This window comes from Ursus americanus, chromosome 18 (assembly GCF_024610735.1).
Source record: "Ursus americanus isolate L20-20 chromosome 18, mUrsAme1.1.p, whole genome shotgun sequence".
Taxonomy (NCBI): domain Eukaryota; kingdom Metazoa; phylum Chordata; class Mammalia; order Carnivora; family Ursidae; genus Ursus; species Ursus americanus.
Genome location: NC_142144.1, coordinates 57,894,247 through 57,907,160, shown reverse-complemented (window position 1 = coordinate 57,907,160; position 12,914 = coordinate 57,894,247). Strand labels below are relative to the sequence as shown.

Below are 12,914 nucleotides of genomic sequence, written 5' to 3'. Positions count from 1 at the left end.
CTGCTGTAGTAGAGGCTTGGCCTTCATCACCTGCTTTCCCTAAGTATCCTGGGTCATTTTAGCCATGAGCTTGGAAACTCTGCTTCATTATGTCCTTGGAACAGTTTTGCCCTCCTACCTGGAGATTTTTTCCTCCTCCAGCTGACCATATGGTGGCTGTTTGGCGAGCCTGCTGCTGTCCGTCCTCTGCACATGGCTATTAAAACAGCGCTCTTGCAAAGGGACCATGAGGGGGTATTTTTATACTTTTCTTCCTATCTAGTGAGCATTTGGTTATACTATATGCTATATTATATATGTGCATATATATAGTATTCATAGTTTTGACCATACTATATATTGTATATATACTGTGTATAATACATAGTGAGAAGATGTTAGCTCACTCACTTAAAAGGATTTTTATAAATAAGGATTTTCTTTGTACCTCAAATAAACAAAACCCATCCTCTCCCAGTATTCTATAATTCTAAATAGGGAAAAAGTAATTCCGAAATGAAGAGAAAAAAATGATGATGCATGTTTTTTAATAGGTATGGAGTTCTGAGGCTCATAATAAGCATTATCAAAATAATTTATAATCTTTCTTATTCAACAAACATTGATTAGGCACCTGCTATAATAATAAAAATTATTTATTAGATTTCTACTATATGATAGGCATTTTGCATTTGCCACTTCTAATCTGCAAAACACCTCTACAAAGAAGATACCATTATTCCTGCTTCACAAATTAAGAGACTGGGGCTCAAACGATTGACATAATTGATTTAACATAGTATAATTTTGCAAGGAACCAGGACCAGAATTGAATGGCTATCTGGATGACTCCAAATAAAATATTTTTTCTTCTGTACTTGGCCATCTTTCTTTGTGCCAGGCACAATGCAAGGTGGATCATAAAGATGGAACCCATCCTTGGAGGGCATGCAGACTGGTGGGGAAAGTAAGCCATGGAAACCCTTATTGTTATAGATTCTTCTTCGTTGTTAGTTTCTTTCTCCACAGTACTTCAGAAGGTCAGCTGGAAAAGACACACCATACACCTTCTCCACCCTTCTCTCTCCAAAGTAGCAGAAGTGCTGCATTGGAATACTAAATGAGATAAATCTCTTTTCCATTCTCAATCCTTAAATTTTGGTTTTTAAGTGTAATCATTACCCCCGCCCCCCGGCGGATTTGCCAACTGTAATTTGTAACGTGGAAGAAAAGCTAATGAGGATCTCAAAGAACATAATTCACAGACCCATTCAGGAGGGCATTTTACAGCAAGGGCTATTTTCTTTTGTCCAGTGCTGGAAGTGAAGACTGAGATCAGAATTAAGACTGGAAGTAGAAAAGCAAAAGCAAGCCCTTCCACTCACACAGTGTTTGATTCTAATTCAGGGTCAGAATTTGCAAGCCAGATCCCATCCTTTACTGGGTTGGATGTAAACACATGGGTTAAAACTATGAAACATGTCCTTTGCTTTCTCAGAGTGGTCATGTCATCCCTACCCTGAGGACTTCAGTTGTTGAAAGCCATTATTCTGAGGTAAGGAAAAACTCAAGATGACTGATGGTGGCCATCTTTGGACATGGGTTCTCTTGAGCATACTTCTGATACTGACTTACCAATGACTTGCTGTATGACCCTGGATAAGTCATTTGCTTTAAAAATATCTCTCTGTATAATAGGAAATAACCATTCCTGCTCTTTGTATGTATATAACATACATATACACGCACTCAAGTTTTAAAATGTTTTAAAGATAACTTTTAAAATTAAGTATTCATTTACAATGTTCTGGACACTGTACTAGGCACAATGCTCACATAATTTCAGTGACTCTCCACAAGGTCTCTATGAGGGTATTATTGCCACTGCCCTCATTTTAGAGCTGCATAAACTAGATAACCCACCCTGGTTATAAGTGGTCATGTCAAGACCACTTCATCTACATTCACAGCTCATGTTCACGTTATAAATTCACAGAATTCTGTGATTAATAATATAAACCTCTTACAAGATTGCAAACTATTCCTGTTTGTATCTTCTAGAGCATGTTGCAGAATATTGGCACCTAGTAGGAACCCAGCAAGTTTCAGTTTATAAAACTCATAAATTCATAAATATGAATGAAAGAATAGATAAGAAAGTAAGTTAGTGTTATTGTTATCATCATTAGTATCTTTTTATTAATAATATAATAGAAAGAGTCAGATTCCCTAGCAGCCATGGTGAATCATATATCTTTATATATATAGACCTAGAGAATATTAATTAACTACATTAAGTATTTTTTCAAAAAAATGAAGAGAAAAAGCACAGTAGAAGTCTACATGAAAAATAATAACAGTGTCATAATCCAAGAAGATGTTTTTGGATTTTCAACTGAGCAGTCCCAATATATCTTAGTATTTTATTTTTTATTGAGTTTTTAAATTTTAATTCCAGTATAGTTAATATATGGTGTTATAATAGTTTCAGGTGTACAATATTCAATAATTCTTTTTTTTTTTAAAGATTTATTTATGGAGCACCTGGGTGGCTCAGTCATTAAGCGTCTGCCTTCGGCTCAGGTCATGATCCCAGGGTCCTGGGATCGAGCCCTGCCTCTGGCTCCTTGCTCCGCGGGAAGCCTGCTTCTCCCCCTCCCACTCCCCCTGCTGGTGTTCCCTTTCTCGCTGTGTCTCTCTCTGTCCAATAAATAAATAAAATCTTTAATAAAAATAAAGATTTATTTATTTGAAAGAGAAAAAAAGCACGTGCAGGGGGAGATGCAGAGGGAGAGGGAAGAGAAAGAGAATCTCAACCAGACGCCCTACCAAGTGTGAAGCCCAACATGGGGCTGGATCCCAGGACCCTGAGATCATGTCCTGAGCCAAAACCACGAATTGGATGCTCAACCTACTGAGCCACCCAGGTGACCCAGTGATTCAACACTTCTATACATTACTCAGTGCTCATCATGAAAAGTTTACTCTTTAATCCTCTTTACCTATTTCACGCCTCCTCCCACCCACATCCCCTCTGGTAACCATCAGTTTATTGTCTATAGTTAAGAGTCTTTCTCTCTCTCTCTCTCTTTCTCTCTCTCTTTTCTGTCCTTTGGTTATTTTTTGTTTATTTCTTAAATTCCACATATGAGTGAAATCACATGGTATATTTCTTAATCCATTCATCAGTCAGTGGACATTTGGGCTCTTTCCATAATTTGGCTATTATCGATAATGCTGCTATAAACATTGGGGTACATGTACCCCTTCGAATCTGTACTTTTGTATCCTTTGGGTAAATAACTAGTAGTGTGATTGCTGGATTGTAGGGTAGTTCTATTTTTAACTTTTTGAGGGACTTCCATATTGTTTTCCACAGTGGTTGCACCAGTTTGCATTCCCACCAATAGTGCACGAGGGTTCCTTTTTCTCCTCATCACCAACATCTATTGTTTCTTGTGTTTCTGATTTTAGTGATTCTGACAGGTGTGGGGTGATAGCTCATTGTAGTTTTGATTTGTATTTCCTGATAATGAGTGATGTTGAGTATGTTTTCATGTATCTATTGGCCATCTACACATCTTCTTTTGGAGAAATGTCTGTTCATGTTTTCTAATATTTTAAAACTTTGTCTGTTAGGATTCATTAGAATAATGAACTCTGTACTCACATGGCATAAATGATAATTTTGCAGTATAATATCTTACTACATTTTACAGAATATGAGAAGCTTATATTTTATTTTTATGCTGTAATTATTTATGAATCTTGTCCTATGACACTAAATTCTGGAACCTCTTTACAAACCAAATTTCAAATAGATTTAAAAGAAAAGAATTACCCAATATTTAGGACAGTTAGTAGAAGTACACACACAGGCACAAGAGTTAGTGGAAGCGCATTTGTGTGTGTATGTGTGTGTGTATGTGTGTGCCTATAAATATATATAAATGAAATCATATTGCATATATATTTTTTAATCATGTATCTTTTTCCTGAATCTAATCCATGGAGTTCAAAGGTGGGAAGAAAGAAGAGAAGGAGGTCAAACAGCATAATTTCCATAATTGAGATATTGGTAAAAATAGGCTTTGCATGAGCAAATAAGTCATCTGTATACCCAAGGATTCCTGAGTCCACATGTGCACTATACATGCATACATTTGTCTGTTGGTTACTATGTCATGAAAATAAAGGAATAGTCAACATTTCTCTAAATTTAGAGGGGATATTTTGGATAAGAAAAGTTAAAATAAGGTCTATGTGGCATATGTAAAATTCAGTTTGGGAATTCTGAGGAGCACCTCCGAAACAGGCAGTTACCTCCTATGGCTAGCTAAAATTAAGATGGCCCATAAGTAATAAGACATTACATTAAATCACAAGGGCACACTTTGATGGAAGTTAATCTCAAATGGGAACTCTGTATGGTGGGCTCCAGAACAGGCAGCAGAATATATTTATTTATCGTCCATCAGGTAATTTTCTTCCTAAGCTGTGTTGTAGTTTTGAATAAATTGACATCTGTGCTCTAACAGATCTTACTATTTCATAAATAAATAAATAATAAATAAATAAATTAATAAATATATAAAATAATTCTTCAATAGGTACACTTTTGAAGCTATTTGGTTAGATCGATTTTTTGTTCATCTTGGGATCATTTTGCTATTTATCTCTTCTCTTTGTTTGCAGAAATAGAACTTTCTTATCCTAAGAAAACATAGAATTTTTTTTTATCACACCCAGCACTGATATGAACCCCTGCCAAATGAGCATTTATGCTTCTTCACCAGGACCCTGCTACTGAAAGTCAACCAATCAGTGATAGCCCCCGCTTCCGACAGGCAATCATCAATAGTTACATGTACTCCAGAGATCCTGCTTGTGGGCTAAAGGCCAGCGAGTTTCTAGCCACACTCTTCTGAAAGATCACTCACCAGTTCTGAGCACCAGGCTCCCAACACACTCGATTTGATCAGTGGTTTGTTTTGATGCCTTATGTCCTACAACCACAGACCTGCCTTCCCTGCCAACCAACAAATTCTTGCTTCTGGTATGTGGTGGGGGCTCACATCTTCCTTCATGCTTTGACAGCAGTGACTTTTCCAAATGAGGGGATGCAGGAAAGAAAGTGCAACCCTCTCCTCTTATCCACAAAAACTTGGTTCTGGCACAAGCTCTCCCTCAACATTAAACTAACCCTAATGCACAGTGTGTGCATCTTAATTCACTACTTACTAGTCTGCATTCCTTCTCTTTTCAAAAACGAGATACATGTACTACTTGTGGTTTGGGAGATCATTTTGCTGGTACACAGACAAACCTAAAATTTGTGTGTGTGTGTGCAATCTTTAATGTGTATTTGAAAAAAAATGCAAAGCTGGCATATAAAAATCACCGATTTCAGGAATATTATTGCTTAAGTCAAAGCGAACATAAGATGCAAATTTAAAATTGAATCCGTTTAAAGAAAAAGTACTGAATAAACAAAATAAAGATGACTGATCTGGTAAAATAATGATGTTAGTCTACAAATATTTGAAGTTTGAGTAATTCACACTGCATATTATTAGCTCTTTGAGGAAAGAGACTAGCCCCACCACTTTTGCCTAACACAATGTCTAGTACATAGAAAGTGTTCAGTAAATATTTATCAACTGAATGAGTAGAATTCCAGATAAGCCTAAGAGTAATCAGAACAATCACAACAAGAGCCACTGTAATATTAGATAGTGATGGCCATGGGAGGTAAGGGTAAACATAGCTCAATATGATACTCTTCAAGAAATCTTCAGGATTCATGCCTAGAATGACCTTCTCATTCAGACTTCTCTGAAAACCCTTAGCATTTGTCTTCATTACGCATTTGACATTTAAGCAAATTCTCTTTTATTTTAACAGAAAGAACTTACAGTTGTTTGGCATTTTAGTTCACAAAACAATTTCATATATATTATTGATTAGATTGTTTTTAGCAACTTGATGAAATAGGCAGGGCATGCTTACCTATTTTAGGAGAAAACTAGGGCTCTTGGAGGTTAAATGATTTACTCACCTTGAACAAATACTTATTAAGCACTTCTCCTGTGCAAGGCTCAAGCGGCTGGAAACTCTGCAGGAACCTCATTGGGCTCTTGGCCTTTCATTTCACAGAGTTGCATAGGTTTTGACTATGTCTAAATTCTGGATTTGCTTTGTGATTGGTATGGCCATAATTTTTCCTGATAGTACATTAAAACTAGGATTAAAAATTTTAACTTGATAGAACTCCTTCAAACACAGGGAAAAGGTTCTGTGTTTTGAGAAACCAGTTTAAAATAATAACAGAATCAATATCTTAACTTTTTACGTAGCTAATACTTTTCCTTCTATTCCTATTTCATTAGAGTTTTAGTTTAGGAATTGTTGAATTATATCAGGCACTTTTTTTCAGATACCATTTGTATGTTTATTTTTTTTCTTTAATTAGTTAATACAGTGAATTATATTGATAGATTTCCTGATTTGGGGCCATGATTAAAATCCTGGAACAAATGTTTTTAGTCACTATATCTTTCCATACATCTATGTACATTCCGTTTGATCATATTTCATTATTATTTTTATATCTATATTCATTAGTGAGATTGGTCTATGAATTTGTTATTTTATACTCTTTGTAGCAGGTTTTACAACTTACGAGGTCATAAAATTAATTGGGCAGCCCACCATCTTTACCTATGAGCTGTAAAGTAGAAGGTAAGCTCTTCAAGAACAAGGACCTTATTTCATTTAATATTGCATCCTATAGCCTAAAACAGTAACTGATATATACTAAGCACTTGATAAATATTGGTGTAAGGTACAAAGAAAGAAAAGAACAAGGAACAAGAAGGAGAATGAGATGGCTGTGAATTAACCATGATGTTATCAGCTGCTATTTTTGATAGAAAATATTTACACTCTTTCAACCTCTTCTGTATTTATCTGGTCTACTCAAGTTTTCTAATTCTTCTTTATTTATCTGGATTCTTTATATTGCTCATTTTCTTTATATTTAAAATTTTGCTGCCATAGAGTTTCATGTAGTGCTCTCTTATATACTTAGAATTTGTTCTTTTTTCTAGATGTGGTTATGTCTCTTTTCTCATCCATAACCTTGTAGCTTTTCACCTGTTCTCTTTCTTCCCCTCCCCCTTGAATTTGGATTAGAAGATGTTTACCTCTTTTCAGCTTGTCAGAGAACTAGCTTTTGTATTTATTCATCTCTTCTACTATTTTCATTTTGTTTTGTTTTCTAGTCCATTACTTTCAGATTGCATAAGTTAATTCTCTTTCCTACTCTGTTTTGGTAGGTTTTGTTGTTTCACATTTTTTAAGATGAATATAAACTTTCCTTAATTTATTCTTTCTTTTTAAATATGAAATCATTTAAGGTTATAGCTTTTGTCGTGAATATTGCTTTTGCTGTTTCCCATAAGTTTTAGTGTTCAAGTTTAAGTGTTTACTGTTTTCCATAAGTATTAGTGTAAAGTGGGTTTTTTTTCATTCTTTCCAGATAGAATGTAATATTAGTTTTGCTTTCCTTTTAAACCAAAGACTATATAGGAAAGTCATTAATTATTTCGTAGGCAGATGATGCTTTACCATTACATTTTTTTATTTTATTGGATGATTTTCAGAGTGTGACATTTATGATCAAAATTTTTTTGAATGCTCACTTTGATAGCACATGTACTAAAACTGGAATGATACAGAGAAGATCAGCATGACCCCTGCACAAAGATGAGAGGCATATTTGTGAAGCATTCCATTTTTCTTTAACAATATAAGAAACGAGTGATGGTGAAGATGCAGAGAAATGGGAACCCTCTTGCACTGTTGGTGGGAGTGCAAACTGGTGCAGCCACTGTGAAAAACATATGGAGCTTCCTCAAAAAGTTAAAAATAGAACTACCTTACAATCCAGCAATCGCACTACTAGGTATTTACCCAAAGGATACAAAAATACAGATTCGAAGGGGTACATGTACCCCAATGTTTGTAGCAGCATTATCAATTATAGCCAAACTATGGGAAGAGCCCAAATATCTATTGACTGATGAATGGATAAAGAAGAGGTGGTATATATCTATATCTATATATAGATATAGATGTAAGAATATTACTCAGCCATCAAAAGGAATGAAATCTTGCCATTTGCAAGCATGTGGATGGAGCTAAAGTGTATTATGCTAAGCGAAATAAGTCAGTCAGTGAAAGATAAATACCTTAAGAAATAAAATAGATTAACATATTAGAAGGGGTAAAGGAGAGAGAGAGAGAGGGGGAAATAAACCATAAGAGACTCTCAATGACAGAGAACAAACTGAGGGTTGATGGAGGGGAGGTGGGCAGGTCATGGGCTAAATGGTTGATGGGTATTAAGGATGGCACTTGCATTGAGCACTGGGCATTAAATACAAGTGATGAATCACTAAATTCTACTCCTGAAACCAAAATTACACTATATGTTAACTAGCTAGAATTTAAATAAAAATTTGAAAAGAAAAAAATTATCGAAGTCTTATTTGTATCTAAATATGTAATTGAATGTAACAAAATATTCTCTATTCCCTAAATATGAGATTCAAGACACCAATTAAATGAAGTTTATCAAATATATTATTAAATTTCTATGTCCTTTTTTTTTTTTTAAAGATTTTATTAATTTGACAGAGACACAGTGAGAGAGGGAACACAAGCAGGGGGAGTTGGAGAGGGAGAAGCAGGCTTCCCGCTGAGCAGGGAACCCGAGGCGGGGCTCAATCCCAGGACCCTGGGATCATGACCTGAGCTGAAGGCAGATGCTTAATGACTGAGCCACCCAGGAGCCTCAAATTGCTGTGTCCTTATTAATATTTCATCTACTTGATCTCCCTGATTCTAAAAAATATGTGGAAATATGCCATCATTTATTTTTTACTGGGTTCTCTTGAATCACTATTAGTTTTTGCTTTATTTCTTAAACTTTTGTGTTGATTGGTATCTACAGGGTTATGATTATTTCTCCTGTTTCATAAATCATACCTTTTAATATTATGTAGTATCTCTTTTTGCTATGTAGGGATTTTAATTTTAAAGCTGATCTTAGTCTGATATTGCCCTTTCTGATTAGTTTTTATTTATATTTGCTTAGTTGTATGTCTATCCCTTTATTTCCATACTTATCAGTTCACTTTAACTGTGCTTCTGGTAAGTAATAAATAGCTTGAATTTTATTTTTACTCCAGTCTAATATTCTCTGATCTTTATCGGGAGAATTCAGTCTTTTATGTTTGCATAATAATATACTTGATTTTATTCAATACTCTGTACTTCATTATTTATTTAATTTGTTTTATTTTCTCATGTTTATTTGAATAATCAAGTTGTATTAACTTTATTAATTGCTTCTTCCTCCTTATTACCTAAGGATTTCTAGTATAATTTTATTCTTCATAAATGATCACCTTCCTTTTCTTCATACCCATAATTATACCCACATTTATTTAATATTATATGAAAACAAGATCGTAACTGTTTTCCTAATTAAGGCTCTTTAATCCTCTGCTTCTTTCTCCTCCCAGTAAGGCAAGAACTTTAGAATATTTTCACTTGCTCACTAGTTTCCCCTAACCCCATCTGCACACCATATGAGACTTCTGGAATGTTTTTGTTTTACCCTTCTTTCTCCTATCCAAACTCCTTATTAAATAATTTAATACTTTTAGTTTCATACTATTATTACAATTTTTCTAGCAGTATCCCTTTTTTATTTTAAAAGCTCTTTTTTATCCCTCAGTGTACAAATTCCCAGACAGCCTATAATTATTCAGTGATATTTAATTATAAATCTATTACCACATTCTTTTCTCATCAACTTTACCTCTTCTTCTATTCCAACAATCACGAGGTTCAGATTTATTATTCTCTGGTGTGAGTCCTTAAGTGTTTCCTCAGTGGGGTATATGGGTGACATAATCTCAGCAAATAACATTCTTATAGGCTGTTAAGGAATAATATCTTGTCACATAGCCAGTCCTTTATTCTAAAGGATCTGTAGATATTATTCCACAGTCTCGTAGCGTTGGCATTGCACAAATTCATGACCAGTCTGATTCCTTTTTCTATGTATATTACTTATGTCTGTCTGGATGCATTAAATACTTATTTGTCTTCATCACTGGAGTCCAGTAATTTGATAAGGACACATCTTGGTGTAAGTACTATCTCAGCAGTCTGTTCTGGAACTTGATGAGCTGTTTAAGCCTGCTGGCCCAGGTCTTCAACTCAGGGAAATTTTCTTCAATCATGTATTTAATCATTGTCTCTTCATTCGTCTCCTCCATTTTTTCTCATAAATCTATTCTCCAAAATGTACATACTTTCCCTCATATTTCTATAGAATTTTTCTTTTTCTTTTTCCCTCTATGACTTAACATGTTCTTCCACCTGATCTTCCAAGGCACCAATTTGAGCATCTATAGGCTGACTTTCTCTTTCACTTCATCTATACAATTTTCAAATTAAAAAATCATGTGGTTTTAGTGCCAGGAATCATACTGTGTGCTATATTCAGATCTCTTTACATATTCCTCTCCTTTTAGGTCTAGTTTTAAAAGAAGCACCTCTATTTCTTTAGCAGTTTATTCTGATTTTTTTGTTTATTCTGCTCTCTGGCTTACATGCCCTTTTAACAAGAAGTCATTTCTGTATTTGCTCATTCGGCCACCTTATGTGGGAGTGCTCCTGAAAGTGCTGGCAGGTGCAGCCATCCTGCCTGGTGACTCACTGTACATACAGCTGACTGTGCATTCCTCCTGTCTCAGTGTGTGAAGGCAGAGCGTCTCTGCTCTTACTACCTCCAAGTCTCAGAGGCAGAGATGAGTAAAACCCAACTGTTCATCTTCTCCTCAGATCCTTAGGGTCAGGGAGACCCTGATGTTCAGAGAGCTGAAATGGACTTTCTTCCCAGGAAAGGCTGTTTGCTGATCCTTGCTTTGGGCTTTTGTACTGAGCCCTAGAATGCTGACTCAAAGGGGAGGAATTATAGAAACAGGTCTTGGCTCACCCCTGCCTAGTGGCCTGCAAGAAGTGGCTGAGTTGGAGTCAGAGCCTTGAATAGAAGGATGTGGGATTCCTCAAGCCACCATTCTCCCAGAGTTCTCTCTAATTTTCTCTTTTAGGGCAATATTTTTTGAAAGATTATTAACTTAAACATATTACTAGTCCTTCCTTTGCCACTAATTGATAATACAACTTTGGACTAGTCACCTACATTTTTGGACCTCTGAGTGCCCATCACTGAAATAACTAAGCCTCTTCCTTGAGTCTAAGACATCCTCCTTCTTCCAGTGTGTTAGTTGGCTCAGTTGTGTAACTGCCATATATTCAAGTGAGAATTGCCATTCCCTGTATCAACTCTGAGTAAGAAAATTATTTTGGAGTAAAACTTGGCAAAACAAGATCTTGAGCTGCCAACAAATTATTCTGCAAGATTTCAAAACATTAAGTTTTTGCATTCACTCTCAAAGTCAAGCCAATTTTGCTTAAAGGAACTCTATTGTTTGAGTTGAAAAAAAATCAAACCTAAATTGTGGTTATGCATCTGGCATTTCTAATATAAGTATGAAAGCAATAGATTTGCCTGTTTTTTGCTAAATCACACAAGCTGCAAAAAGTATATACACATATGGAATTTCTTTCCACATTCAGAAAGTTAAATTCAAATTCTAACTGTGAAGACTCGTTCCTGAGAAATATGAGGGACAAATGCCTAAGAATTTTTACAGTACCACTTTTGTGGAGATAGTTTGTCCCTTTTTCTTTTTCAGCGTTCCCTTTATTTTTAATTGCTTCTTTTAGGTTATATTTATTTAACAAAATTCAGTTGTTGAAGAAGCTACAAACCTAAGTACCAGGTGCACCCTCTAAAGGCTCATATGGAGCATTTTAGTAATCTCTTTGACTCCTGTATGCTCTCTTTGCCTGTACTGTTCTTCCTGCCTCCTTCCTGTTCCTATAATTCAAAGGTATAATGGCCTTTCAATTTCTAGTACTGAGTCTTTTGATTCCAGCAGCCTTGGATGTGGGGTTAGGGGTTTGGAAATTTTAAACTTAGAGCTCTCACATACAGAATTATAGATGAGTCAATTTTACCAGCCACTTTAGAGCCCCGTGTATTTATTATAGTTATATGTAAGCTGCTATTCTCCTCTCCTAGATTATAAGCAGCTTGAGGGTGGGATATGAGTCTCTGTCATCTGTGGTCTCCTAAAGGAATAAGATTAGTCCTCCATACAATGGATGTTTATTAGTTTGCATCAAAGTTATTTGAGTTACTAAATATTTTTTCTACTTAATCTCTTGCTTGTTCTTAATTATATATTTGAACACACATGAACTAAGGTTAAATTCCCCCAACCCAATTAAAGTTAATTAGACAAAGCCCCATTTCCATAATGACCACTTAGGAGATTTAATGCTAGAATCCAAGGTAGTAGTGGGTAGAAGCTGTTCTTCCACAAACACAGTTTAAAAATGCGTACCATCACCTCCAGCCGTACTTCATTCCTGCGTTCTCATCGACAGGCTTTAGCCTTTTCCTGATGAAAAGTGGGAAACTGTGCTAAAAACCAAAGAATCAAGCCAAATCGTATGATGATTTTCCTTGATCTGGAATGTACGAGCATTTTTTGATTAAAAGTTTTGGGGATTCTTTCCTTCCTTCCTTCCTTCCTTGCTTCCTTCCTTCCTTCCTCCCTTCCTCCCTCCCTCCGTCTCTTTCTTTCTTTCTCCCTCTCTTTCCTTCCTTACCTCCTGATGTCCTAGACTGTAGTTTAAGTGATGGATAGATTGGAATCTGTTGTATGCAGTCTTAACTATCCCTGCTCTTGCTTCTGAGCAATTGTGCTGGGGTGGCAAATGAAGGA

General features: G+C 35.6%; 1 non-coding gene across 1 annotated transcript; it reads left to right on the top strand.

Annotated features, from left to right (window-relative positions):
- Positions 1-7,674: 7,674 nt before the first annotated feature.
- LOC123781366 (U6 spliceosomal RNA) lies at positions 7,675-7,781 on the top strand. Its single transcript, XR_006776701.1, has one exon. It is a non-coding gene; the product is annotated as a U6 spliceosomal RNA (small nuclear RNA).
- The last annotated feature ends 5,133 nt before the right edge of the window (positions 7,782-12,914 follow it).